General features: G+C 42.8%; 1 long non-coding RNA gene across 1 annotated transcript; it reads right to left on the bottom strand.

Annotated features, from left to right (window-relative positions):
• Window positions 1-10,898: 10,898 nt before the first annotated feature.
• LOC123151059 (uncharacterized) lies at window positions 10,899-11,680 on the bottom strand. The gene is made up of 2 exons (XR_006475481.1): window positions 11,414-11,680; window positions 10,899-11,285 (listed from the first exon to the last, which is right to left on the bottom strand). It is a non-coding gene; the product is annotated as an uncharacterized lncRNA (long non-coding RNA).
• Window positions 11,681-11,950: the final 270 nt, after the last annotated feature.

The following is an 11,950-nucleotide window of genomic DNA, read 5'->3' as shown; positions in this document are numbered from 1 at the left end:
GAATGGTCTTTTCCATCCCCTGCATATTGAAGTTCATCACAAAGCTCTTGTAGCTCGGTGGAAGCGACTGAAGGATTCTATCAATGACCGCGTCATCCGGGAGATTAACTCCCAGCTGAGTCAAGCGGTTATGCAACCCAGACATTTTGAGTATGTGCTCACTGACAGAACTATTTTCCTCCATCTTACAACTGAAGAACTTGTCAGAGACTTCATATCTCTCGACCCGGGCATGAGCTTGGAAAACCATTTTCAGCTCTTCGAACATCTCATATGCTCCGTGTCTCTCAAAATGCTTTTGGATCCCCGGTTCTAAGCTGTAAAGCATGCCGCACTGAACGAGGGAGTAATCATCAGCACGTGACTGCCAAGCGTTCATAACATCTTGGTTCTCTGGGACAGGTGCATTACCTAGCGGTGCTTCTAGGACATAATCTTTCTTGGCAGCTATGAGGATGATCCTCAGGTTCCGGACCCAGTCCGTATAGTTGCCGCCATCATCTTTCAGCTTGGTTTTCTCTAGGAACGCGTTGAAGTTGAGGACAACGTGGGCCATTTGATCTACAAGACATATTGTAAAGATTTTAGACTAAGTTCATGATAATTAAGTTCATCTAATCAAATTACTCAATGAACTTCCACTCAGATAGACATCCCTCCAGTCATCTAAGTGAAACATGATCCGAGTTAACTAGGCCGTGTCCGATCATCACGTGAGACGGACTAGCCAACATCGGTGAACATCTACATGTTGATCGTATGTTCTATACGACTCATGCTCGACCTTTCGGTCTTCCGTGTTCCAAGGCCATGTCTGTACATGTTAGGCTCGTCAAGTCAACCTAAGTGTATTGCGTGTGTAAATCTAGCTTACACCCGTTGTATTCGAACGTTAGAATCTATCACACCCGATCATCACGTGGTGCTTCGAAACAACAAACCTTCGCAATGGTGCACAGTTAGGGGGGACACTTTCTTGAAATTATTACGAGGGATCATCTTATTTAAGCTACCGTCGTTCTAAGCAAATAAGATGAAAACATGATAAACATCACATGTAATCAAATAGTGACATGATATGGCCAATATCATTTGCTCCTTTTGATCTCCATCTTCGGGGCTCCATGATCATCGTTGTCACTGGCATGACACCATGATCTCCATCGTCATGATCTCCATCATCGTGTCTTCTTGAAGTTGTCTCGTCATCTATTACTTCTACTACTATGGCTAACAGTTTAGCAATAAAGTAAAGTAATTACATGGCGTTATATGTTGACACGCAGGTCACAAATAAATTAAGACAACTCCTATGGCTCCTGTCGGTTGTCATACTCATCGACATGCAAGTCATGATTCCTATTACAAGAACATGATCATCTCATACATCACATATATCATTCATCACATCCTTTGGCCATATCACATCACAAAACACTTGCTGCAAAAACAAGTTAGACGTCCTCTAATTGTTGTTGCAAGTTTTTACGTGGCTGCTATAGGATTCTAGCAAGAATGTTTCTTACCTACGCCAAAACCACAACGTGAATTGCCAATTTCTATTTACCCTTCATAAGGACCCTATTCATCGAATCCAATCCGACTAAAGTGGGAGAGACAGACACCCGCCAGCCACCTTATGCAATTAGTGCATGTTAGTCGGTGGAACCAGTCTCACGTAAGCGTACGTGTAAGGTCGGTCCAGGCCGCTTCATCCCACAATGCCGCCGAATCAAGATAAGAGTAGTAACAGCAAGATAATTGACAATATCAACGCCCACAACTACTTTGTGTTCTACTCGTGCATAGAAACTACGCATAGACCTAGCTCTGATACCACTGTTGGGGAACGTAGCAGAATTTTAAAATTTTCTACGCATCACCAAGATAAATCTATGGAGTCATCTAGCAACGAGGGAGAGAGGAGTGCATCTACATACCCTTGTAGATCGCGCGTGGAAGCGTTCAAGAGAACAGGGTTGATGGAGTCATACTCGACGTGATCCAAATCACCGATGACCTAGTGCCGAACGGACGGCACCTCCGCGTTCAACACACATACGGTTGGGAAGACGTCTCCTCCTTCTTGATCCAGCAAGGGGGAAGGAGAGGTTGATGAAGATTCAGCAGCACGACGGCGTGGTGGTGGATGCAGCAGGATTCCGACAGGGCTTCGCCAAGCGCAAGCGGGGAGGAGAGGTGTTACGAAGGAAGAGGGAGGCGCCAAGAGCAAGGGGTTGCCGCTGCCCTCCCTCCCCCCTCTTTATATAGGGGCCTTGGGGGGCGTCGGCCCTAGGAGATGGATCTCCAAGGGGGCGGCGGCCAAGGGGTGGCTTCCCCCCCAAGCCAAGTGGGGGGCGCCCCCACCCCTAGGGTTTCCCAACCCTAGGCGCAGGGAGGCCCAAGGGGGGGCACCAACCCACTAGGGGCTGGTTTCCCTCCCAATTCAGCCCATGGGGCCCTCCGGGATAGGTGGCCCCACCCGGTGGACCCCCCGGGACCCTTCCGGTGGTCCCGGTACAATACCAGCGACCCCCGAAACCTTCCCGATGGCCGAAACTGGACTTCCTATATATAAATCTTTACCTCCGGACCATTCCGGAACTCCTCGTGACGTCCGGGATCTCATCCGGGACTCCGAACAATTTCAGGTTACTGCATACTAATATCTCTACAACCCTAGCGTCATCGAACCTTAAGTGTGTAGACCCTACAGGTTCAGGAGACATGCAGACATGACCGAGACGCCTCTCCGGTCAATAACCAACAGCGGGATCTGGATACCCATGTTGTCTCCCACATGATCCACGATGATCTCATTGGATGAACCATGATGTCGAGGATTCAATCAATCCGTATACAATTCCCTTTGTCAATCGGTACGTTACTTGCCCGAGACTCGATCATCGGTATCCCAATACCTTGTTCAATCTCGTTACCGGCAAGTCACTTTACTCGTGTCGTAATGCATGATCCCATGATCAACCACTTGGTCACATTAAGCTCATTATGATGATGCATTACCGAGTGGGCGCAGAGATACCTCTCCGTCATACGGAGTGACAAATCCCAGTCTCGATTCGTGCCAACCCAACAGACACTTTCGGAGATACCTGTAGTGTACCTTTATAGTCACCCAGTTATGTTGTGACGTTTGGCATACCCAAGGCACTCCTACGGTATCCGGGAGTTGCACAATCTCATGGTCTAAGGAAATGATACTTGACATTCGGAAAAGCTACAGCAAACGAACTACACGATCTTTGAGCTATGCTTAGGATTGGGTCTTGTCCATCACAGCATTCTCCTAATGATGTGATCCCGTTATCAATGACATCCAATGTCCATAGTCAGGAAACCATGACTATCTTTTGATCAACGAGCTAGTCAACTAGAGGCTCACTAGGGACGTGTTGTGGTCTATGTATTCACACATGTATTACGATTTCCGGATAACACAATTATAGCATGAACAATAGACAATTATCATGAACAAAGAAATATAATAATAACCATTTTATTATTGCCTCTAGGGCATATTTCCAACAGTGTATGCATCATGCTCATCATAAGAAAGGACAAGGGAGCATTTCATTGTATGGAGGCATATGATACGAGAACAACCAAATACAATAGGCGCAATCAAACAAGCATGCATCACAAGTAAGATGTCCAAGTCTCCATGATCAATAAGCATAGCAAGTTGGCACTAAATACAATTGGATATGAGAGATGCCACTAATGGAAACAAGAGACAATGATCAAGACAAATCAAGTGGGAGGCAGGAACATATACGTCATCAACCCAAGAAAGCAAGTAGTAATGGAACATGGGTGATGCGACAAAGCAAGCAATCATATGAATCAAGGCAAGCAAGCTAGTAGTGCGAAGATGCAACGTACTAGAAGGAATCATGTCAAGTATGTCATGTGTGCAAATGGTGGGCATGAATAATGCACGTGACATATCACAAGCATGAAGGCAAGATATGAGCAAAATAGCATCAATAGCATGAGGCACATGATAATCATGGAAATAGCAACAAGGATCTCCACCAAGCATGCAAATACACATAGGATTAGTAAAATGGTGAATCATGGGTAGATGCAAGCAAGGGTCACAATTGCATGGCAAAGGCATAGAAGCAAGCATAGCATGCAAAGTGAACACGGTAAAATGAGCATGAAGCGACAAGCGGTATATAGCCCATAGCCGTGTGAGAGACAAGTGAGAGAGATGCGCGTAGTTGTTGCGCAAAGAGAGCAGTGGGAAGGATAGTTCACGGGATCCCAAGTCATCTTTGCTCTCAAGAGCTCGTTTCGTCAATTCTTGGGATTGAGAGGTTGACGAGTATACGTGAGTACCTACACAAAACAAAGACAAAGGAAAAATTGTTTGTGCATGGTATATGTACACATCATCCATCATGATGCGCACGTGCTTGTGTCGGTTAGTACGAGATATCCAATGCTCAAATAAATGATATGCGTGATATAGAAACATGTCATCCATCATGATAGGTTTGTTGTTATGTATGGCATAATGGAGACTCAAAGGATGTAATGCATCACTCGCAATATCTAGAGCATTGTGAGGAATGGTATGCATATGGTGCACACAAGGGATGTAATCATGCGATAGACAATAATTTTCATGGAATGGCATATGAGATGAATTATGCAAATTTTGCAAAGGAAGCATAGCAATATCATCGCAAGAGAAACAAAAGCCAATGACCATCATCTTGTCATCTATGCCATAAGTGCAAATGGGATCTATTATAATGGGGCATGCATAGTCACTATGTTGAGATTGAAAAGATGCAATATGGGATATCTCACTCATAGCATATGACAAGGTTAATGGATTGTCAAACATGATGTGACCAACAGAATTTTCACATGATATCCTCTGGAGTATAGCATCACAACTAGGCAAATCAACATGCTCATCATCATATTCATCATAAATTGGTAGGTCATGACATGAAGAATTTGCACTAGCATGAAGCATGGGAATAGGTGGATCAACATCATGCAAGCAATCATTGGTGAGATAGTCCACTAATGGGACAAGAGAAGCACCATCACCTATGTTACCTTTGGAGCATCGCTCATGTGTTGTAGCTGAGGTGTCGAAGACCAAGTCGTTGTCATCTTGATGGAACCATGTGTGGGGTGCATCATCGTCCACCATGACCATCATCGTCTCCATGGGAGGTATGGACTCGTCGAGGATAGGCGTGTCATCATGTAGGAGACCTAGCACCAAATAAGAAAAAACACTCGAAGTAGAGGTTAAGTCGTTAGAAATCAAAGGGGCCTCACATGTCGTCTCAACTACCTCACTCACTAAGTGTTGTGGCTCACTCACTCCTTCTTGGATGCTCTCACTCATATGGTTGGTGGAGTCACTCAAATGGCTCTCAACCTCACATAGAATGTGTGGCATGCTCTCAAGTGTGGGGCTAGTGGTGGTCACACTCGTCCTCTCATAGGAAATGCTTTCAATGTCACGTATGGTGGAGTCACTCGTGTCACTCATGGTGGGGTGGCTCTCCTCACATGGAAATTGGGGCATCTCTTTATATGTGGGTGTCGGAGAGATGTTGGTGCAAATGTCTCCATACTCAATCATGTCGTAGTTGTAGCCGTGGATGAAGGCCGAAGATGGCACATCATCACTCTCCTCTAAGACCAAAGATAAGGTCTCATGTGCGGTCTGGTAGCTTGACTCGGAGTATGAGTCCAATATGGGCGCCATCTTCATGTTGTTGAAGAGGTTCATGCTCGTCGCCGTGGTCGAAGGGGATGGCCCTTGCTCGACCTTCTTGTCGCCGTCTTGTTGTAGGAGGTCCTTATGATGTGGCACCTTGTAGCTTGTCTCCATGACCGAAGGGAAATTCCCATGCTCGGCCATCTTCCTTGAGGGGCTTCCAAAGATGGAAGTGTCGCCCTCGCTCGTAGGTGGTCGCCTTGTACTTGAAGATGTCGATGTAGGCGAACTCATGGGAAGTAGGCGAAGATGCCGTACGTCCAAAGGCGAAGATGCCTTGAGAACACTTGGTGAAGATGCCGAAGTGGTGGTGGTAGTAGCCGTATCGTGCTCTTGGTGGTGCTTGTCTCGCGGTCTTCTCTTGTGGTCATGAAGTTTGGACTTGGCGTGAAGTAGGGCTTGCTGGGACTTGTAGGTAGGCGCATCTCGAGCATCTTCATGTTGATGGTGTCGTTGTCATGCTTGAGCTCGATGGCGTTCGTCGTCGTCGTGCACATGATGCTTGGAGTTGACTTACCCTTCATGACGATGTGGATCACGAACATGATGGTGGTCTCCATGGAGATGTGGACGTGGACGACTTGCGCTTGCGTCTCTTGGGCGCTCCAAAGACGATTGACTTGTTCGTCGCCGCCTTGAGGATGATGAAGAGGAAGAACGTTTGGCCAACAAAGTCCGAATCTCCCCCATCCGTGCATCTTGCTCCTCTTTTGTGCGGAAAGCTTATTGTCGATGTAGTCCCTTTTCCTCGATTCGGAGTGGCGAATGTCAATGGAGAGGTTCTTGATGCGCTCTCGCAATCTTGATTGTGCGCCTTGCATTTTTCGTTGTAGATTGAAGATTGATGCTTTGGTGATGTAGTTGTTCACGTCGTCGTTGTTGTGGAAGACCGGAGATGAAATGCCTTGCCTATCCATCACTCCAAGAGAAAAATGTGAGTGATAGAAAGAGAAGAACGAATACCAAATGTACCTTGACCGAAGTTGAAAGTGGATCAATGATCACTCCAATGTGGACAAGGAAATAGCACAATTGGTACCAATTATTATCGGTTTCTCATACCTACACAAATAAGGCTTATGGTGGAGCTTAGTGAGGATAGTGGCACAAAAATTTGATGCAAAATGTTAGCAAGAGTCAATAATGTTGAAAGAGATTCACAAATTCGCAAGTGTAACAAGTAGACCAATAGCAATATATGACACATGAAAACACACACACGGATAGATAAATAGGGTTGGGAAACCAAGGATGAGCACAAAATGTGGAATCCATGGAAAACGCTCGTGTTGCACAACTCAAGAGAGACGCTAGCACGATTGCTCAATAAACGGATACGACACTTGTGCACAACCTATAAGATGCAAAATGTAACAACTTCTATCCCAAATGTGCTATGTATGATGTTCCGATGGTATGATCCAAGATGATCGGATATGACAATCTTATGCAATGTGGTATGATACTATGGCACTTGCTTACAAGCTCTTTGTTCACTCTTTTGTTTAAAAGCTTATTCTTTTTTTTTATGTATGGCCACAATGCGAAATGCACAAACCAAGATAGCAATTGGGTATATACGGGAACAATCTTGTGACACAAGGGATGATATGATACCAATATGATATGATATGTATGCAATGTATGACGTAGATCACTAATATGCACAAGTAACGTTAAATGGGTTAGGGGTTATCAATGCAATGGCAAAAGGATATATAATAAAGTGATACCACGATACCAAGATGATATGAAGGTTACTGTCCTTGATATCACGAGCCACGTTGATCTAGGATTTCATCTAGGATGGAACCCTAGATGAATTGGTGCTTCGTCACACACTCACCGCCTCCTCCGCGTCACCAACCTGAAGCACCGTCGCCACGGCCGCTAGCTGCCGACCATGACGAGGTCGAGCAGCACCACGCATTCTCGAGTGTTCGCCCTTGCCCACCGTATACAAGTCACAGCCGAGTAGATAGAACAGTATAGAAAGATGATTTTGTTGTCGGCGTGATTTCGGGAAAACGATAGCGTTTTTCTACTTTTTGCTATGTTTCCCTATCACCCTCATGAACAAACAGCACGTCCTTAATAAACCTACAAGTGAGAAATACGATGTATGAAGACGACACTGGAAGTTGAAGATCACAAAAAAAGAAAAAGAAAAAACTACATATAAAGCCACATATAAAAACATTAGCTATAGTGGACAATAAGTGACAAAAATATGATTATACACAAAAACGTAACAAGTCAAAATTGTTAGGAATATGTTTTATACATAAAATAAGGGATTGTCTATTTGACAGCCGGATGAAAACCAATTAGGTGTCATCCGTTTTTTCAACCAATTACAACTCGACAAGAGTTCCTGTCCACTGTACGTCCCTCTCCTGAATGTATGTGCGTTTCCTGAATGTATGTACGTTGTCTCCGTCAGTTACAATATCAAGTCTCTCCATTATAACAACATCATGAGGCCCAAATACAAAAGCGAAAGGAAGACTACAGTAAAAGCGAACACCTGAACTAAACTAGGAAGTGCAGCCAATGTAAAAAATACAGCTGAAACGACCAGTCTAATTAGTTTACACTATGGAATAATCACATGTCAGGTGCCCTCCCTAAATCACCTATCTTCCGGATGCTTCTGTCAAGTACATCAGTCCAACTGCAGCATTCCCTCATATCAACATGATGCTTATGAATCCTTTAACTTCTTTTACAATTTACAAAAGAAAAGGAGAACATACAATAGTTAGAGACTGCAGCCGAATATAATAGAAGCACTTCTAACAGCTAGTATACACCAGAAACACATGTAGATCAAAATTGCATTGAACTTTAGAGAAAAAAATGAGTACTGCATACCATATCTGGCCATGTACATGAGCCTACCAGACCTTGTAACTCATGTAAAAAACTACAGTGACAAACAACTACCCTGATTTATGAAGATAGAAAGAGAAAACATGAAATACTTCTCCAAATTGAAAGAAAGGAACCAAGACAAGTGTACATCAGGAAACAGATTATACTAAGATTACAGGGAAAATAAAACTACTAGAGAATTGTAAATCATATATACATTAGAACTTTCAAACAGGAATGGCATAGAAAAGTAGAAATTATACTGATAAATGCAGCAGAAATATAAGACCTCGCTACAGGAAACTATCACATAGTTGGACTATAAGCAAAGTAAATGGAAACAGTAAATCATGTTATTCCAGTAACAATTACAGAAAAAAGGGGAACAACTACAGTAAACTTTTAAGATAAAAACCTAACCATCACACATGATGAACTGAACTCACACAGTTAAGTCACTCTGAAACAATACATTCAGAGTTGAATTAGAGTAGAAGACTGATTTACAGTTTGAATTACACTGTATTTTACAATAGAATTGCAGTGTTAAATACAGTATAAACACAGTACAATTACAATGTAATTTACAATAGAATTACAGTGTAATTTACAAATAGAATTACAGTGTTTCAAATACAGTAGAAGTATGGCATAATTGTAGTAACTTAAAAAGTGTGATTTACACTATAATTTCAGAAGATTTACAGTGTAATTTATAGTAGATTTACAGTGTAATTTACAATGAAATTACAATGTAACAAATACAGTAGAATTGCAGTGTAACCAGTAGATTAATCGTGTGATTTACAATGTAATTTCAATAGATTTACAGTCTAATTTATAGTGGAAATACAACTAGAGTAGAAATGTTGTGAGTTTTACAGTGTAACTGCAACAGATTTACAGTGTAGTGTAATATGCAATCTAATCAAATCATAAATATAGTGACATTTTACATTAGATTTACAGAGTAAAAAGCAGTAGTATTATAGAGCAAATTACAGTTGAATTACAGTGAGATTTACAGTATACTTGCAGTTGAATTACAATGCGATTTACAGTGAACTTACATGTAAAACTGCTATAATTCCTCTGTAGATGTCACTGAGAATTTCAACAACTCTCTCTTCCTAACAACGTAAACTAGCACTAGCTGAACCACTAACTGAAAGAACACAAAACTGATAAGCATAGGCAACCCACTAGAAAATATAGAATGTAAAGGGTTCCCTGCTGCCTTGCTCATATGAAATGCATATTTAACAAGCACACAGGCAGACACAATGTTTTTTAGTTAAAATACTACTCCCTCCGTCCGAAAAAGCTTGTCCCTTAAAAGGATGTATCTAGCATCAAGTTAGTGCTGGATACATCCATTTGAAAGACAAGCTTGGGACAAACTTTTCCGGACCGAGGGAGTACATGCCAAACACTCGTAAGAGGAGAGGATCACATTTACACAGCAGCCACATAGATAAAGGCTGCTTCTTAATTACTACTACTAGTGTTTCCAAACCCATTGCAAACACACATCAATCCACACAAGCAAGCGTTCAGGTGGATGCAAGCCACACTTCACACACCTATTAGCAAGGTCTGGGCATGTAGACACAGGCTCATATCAGTCATCTTCTTATTTCAGAGCTACAAAGGCGAGCGAGAGCCACCAAAAAGCTCACACCTAACACCCCTGAAGCTTTTCCTTCCATGTCCGAATTGAACAGCTAGCCAACAACCTGTAAGTGTCTAGCTATCCACGAGAACACAGTAGCAACTGTGAGTATTGCTCACAAAATGAATAGCTACTGTAAATAAAAAGTATCAGCTGAGAACATATTACTACATAGTACACCGATGAGCTACATAATACAGAAATGCACTGTAACAAAAAACAGTTAAAACTTGGTGGGATATTGAAAACTACAATAGCCTTTGCTGGAGAAATATAATAATGTGACAGTGTAATTATGCTTAATGCAAGAAAAATAGTTAAACGACCAACTAGAGCATGCAGAGGTAATGCAAGCAATAACCACCTCTACTCATAAAACAAAGTAACACTAAGTAACCACCTAATTTATCAAGGATTAAGAGCTACTCTCAGACTGCAATTCATTCATGAGGTACAACAAAATAACTTTTAAATGTTGTGGAAATTAACCTAAACATAACCTGCAGAGACAACTCACTCAATTTACAGCAAAATAACAGAAAAAATTACGGAACAACCACTAAAAGATTCAATATGGGAAGTAAAATATAAGAACTAATAATAACCTTATAAAGTTAAATCAAACTCTTCAAAGACAGATATTACAGACAATACTCTAGAATTGCCCCAACATTACACATGCACAAGCACAAAGCCTGACCCAAACACAAGGATGGGAACAGCAAAACGCAACACAACGTAGATGAACAACCTAGAATTCGAGGACCATAGCTCACAGATTCAACAGAGCACAGCCATCATCGGGCTCACAGAATTGTAGGACCATATCTCGCAGATCTAGAAAATAGAGTAATTGATGAAGAACAACAACAGGCCGTTGGGAAGAGAAAATTCCAACCAGCAGCTAGCCGACCGCAGCAATCTAAACTTCAAGCAAGGGATCCTTCCAGTGGATTTGAAGAGCTGCAAATTAAGCAAAAACATGAACAACCTAGGATTGGACGAGTGAGAGCTCACAAAATCCACGAATCGCGTCGGCGGAGATCTAGATAAAGAACAACGAATGGAGGGGAGAGAGAACAGATGCAAACCAGTTGGAGGAGCACTTCTAACCACCAGCGGGCGAACAACAACAACCGAACACCTGAAGCAACAAGAGAAGGAGAGCTGTGAATGGAAATAATCGCCGTCTCTCTCTCTCCCCTGCTCTCGAAATCTCTGTTTGAACGTCTGATGAAACAGCTACAGAGCGAACAGGAGATTTCAAAGTCAAGAGGAAAAACAGGCAGCGACACGGGTTAACGGGCAGACCATAAGCAGAAGAGCGAACCCGATATAAACCAATAACGAGACGACCATTCACGAATCGGAGGGGCTAAATATCAGTCGACTGATTTTTTACCAAGTCTCAGTCGATCCCTCACCCCCCGCATTAGATCACTAGGGGCTTCAAAATCTGTGCATGCTGTTTGTTTCTTGTGAAATAGGCCCGTGCAGGGATACAGCCGGCCTGTTTAGTGCTTTTTTTTGTTTGTGAAAGGTGCAGGTATGCGTGGTGGGCTTGGCATCTTCCACATTCCCCATTCCAGTGTGTGTCTCTTTCACCTGGCTACATTCGAAACCAAGCA

Source organism: Triticum aestivum, chromosome 7A (assembly GCF_018294505.1).
Source record: "Triticum aestivum cultivar Chinese Spring chromosome 7A, IWGSC CS RefSeq v2.1, whole genome shotgun sequence".
In the NCBI taxonomy this organism is placed as follows: Eukaryota; Viridiplantae; Streptophyta; class Magnoliopsida; order Poales; family Poaceae; genus Triticum; species Triticum aestivum.
The sequence above is the reverse complement of the archived record's forward strand: the minus strand, read 5'-3'. Positions and strand labels throughout refer to the sequence as shown.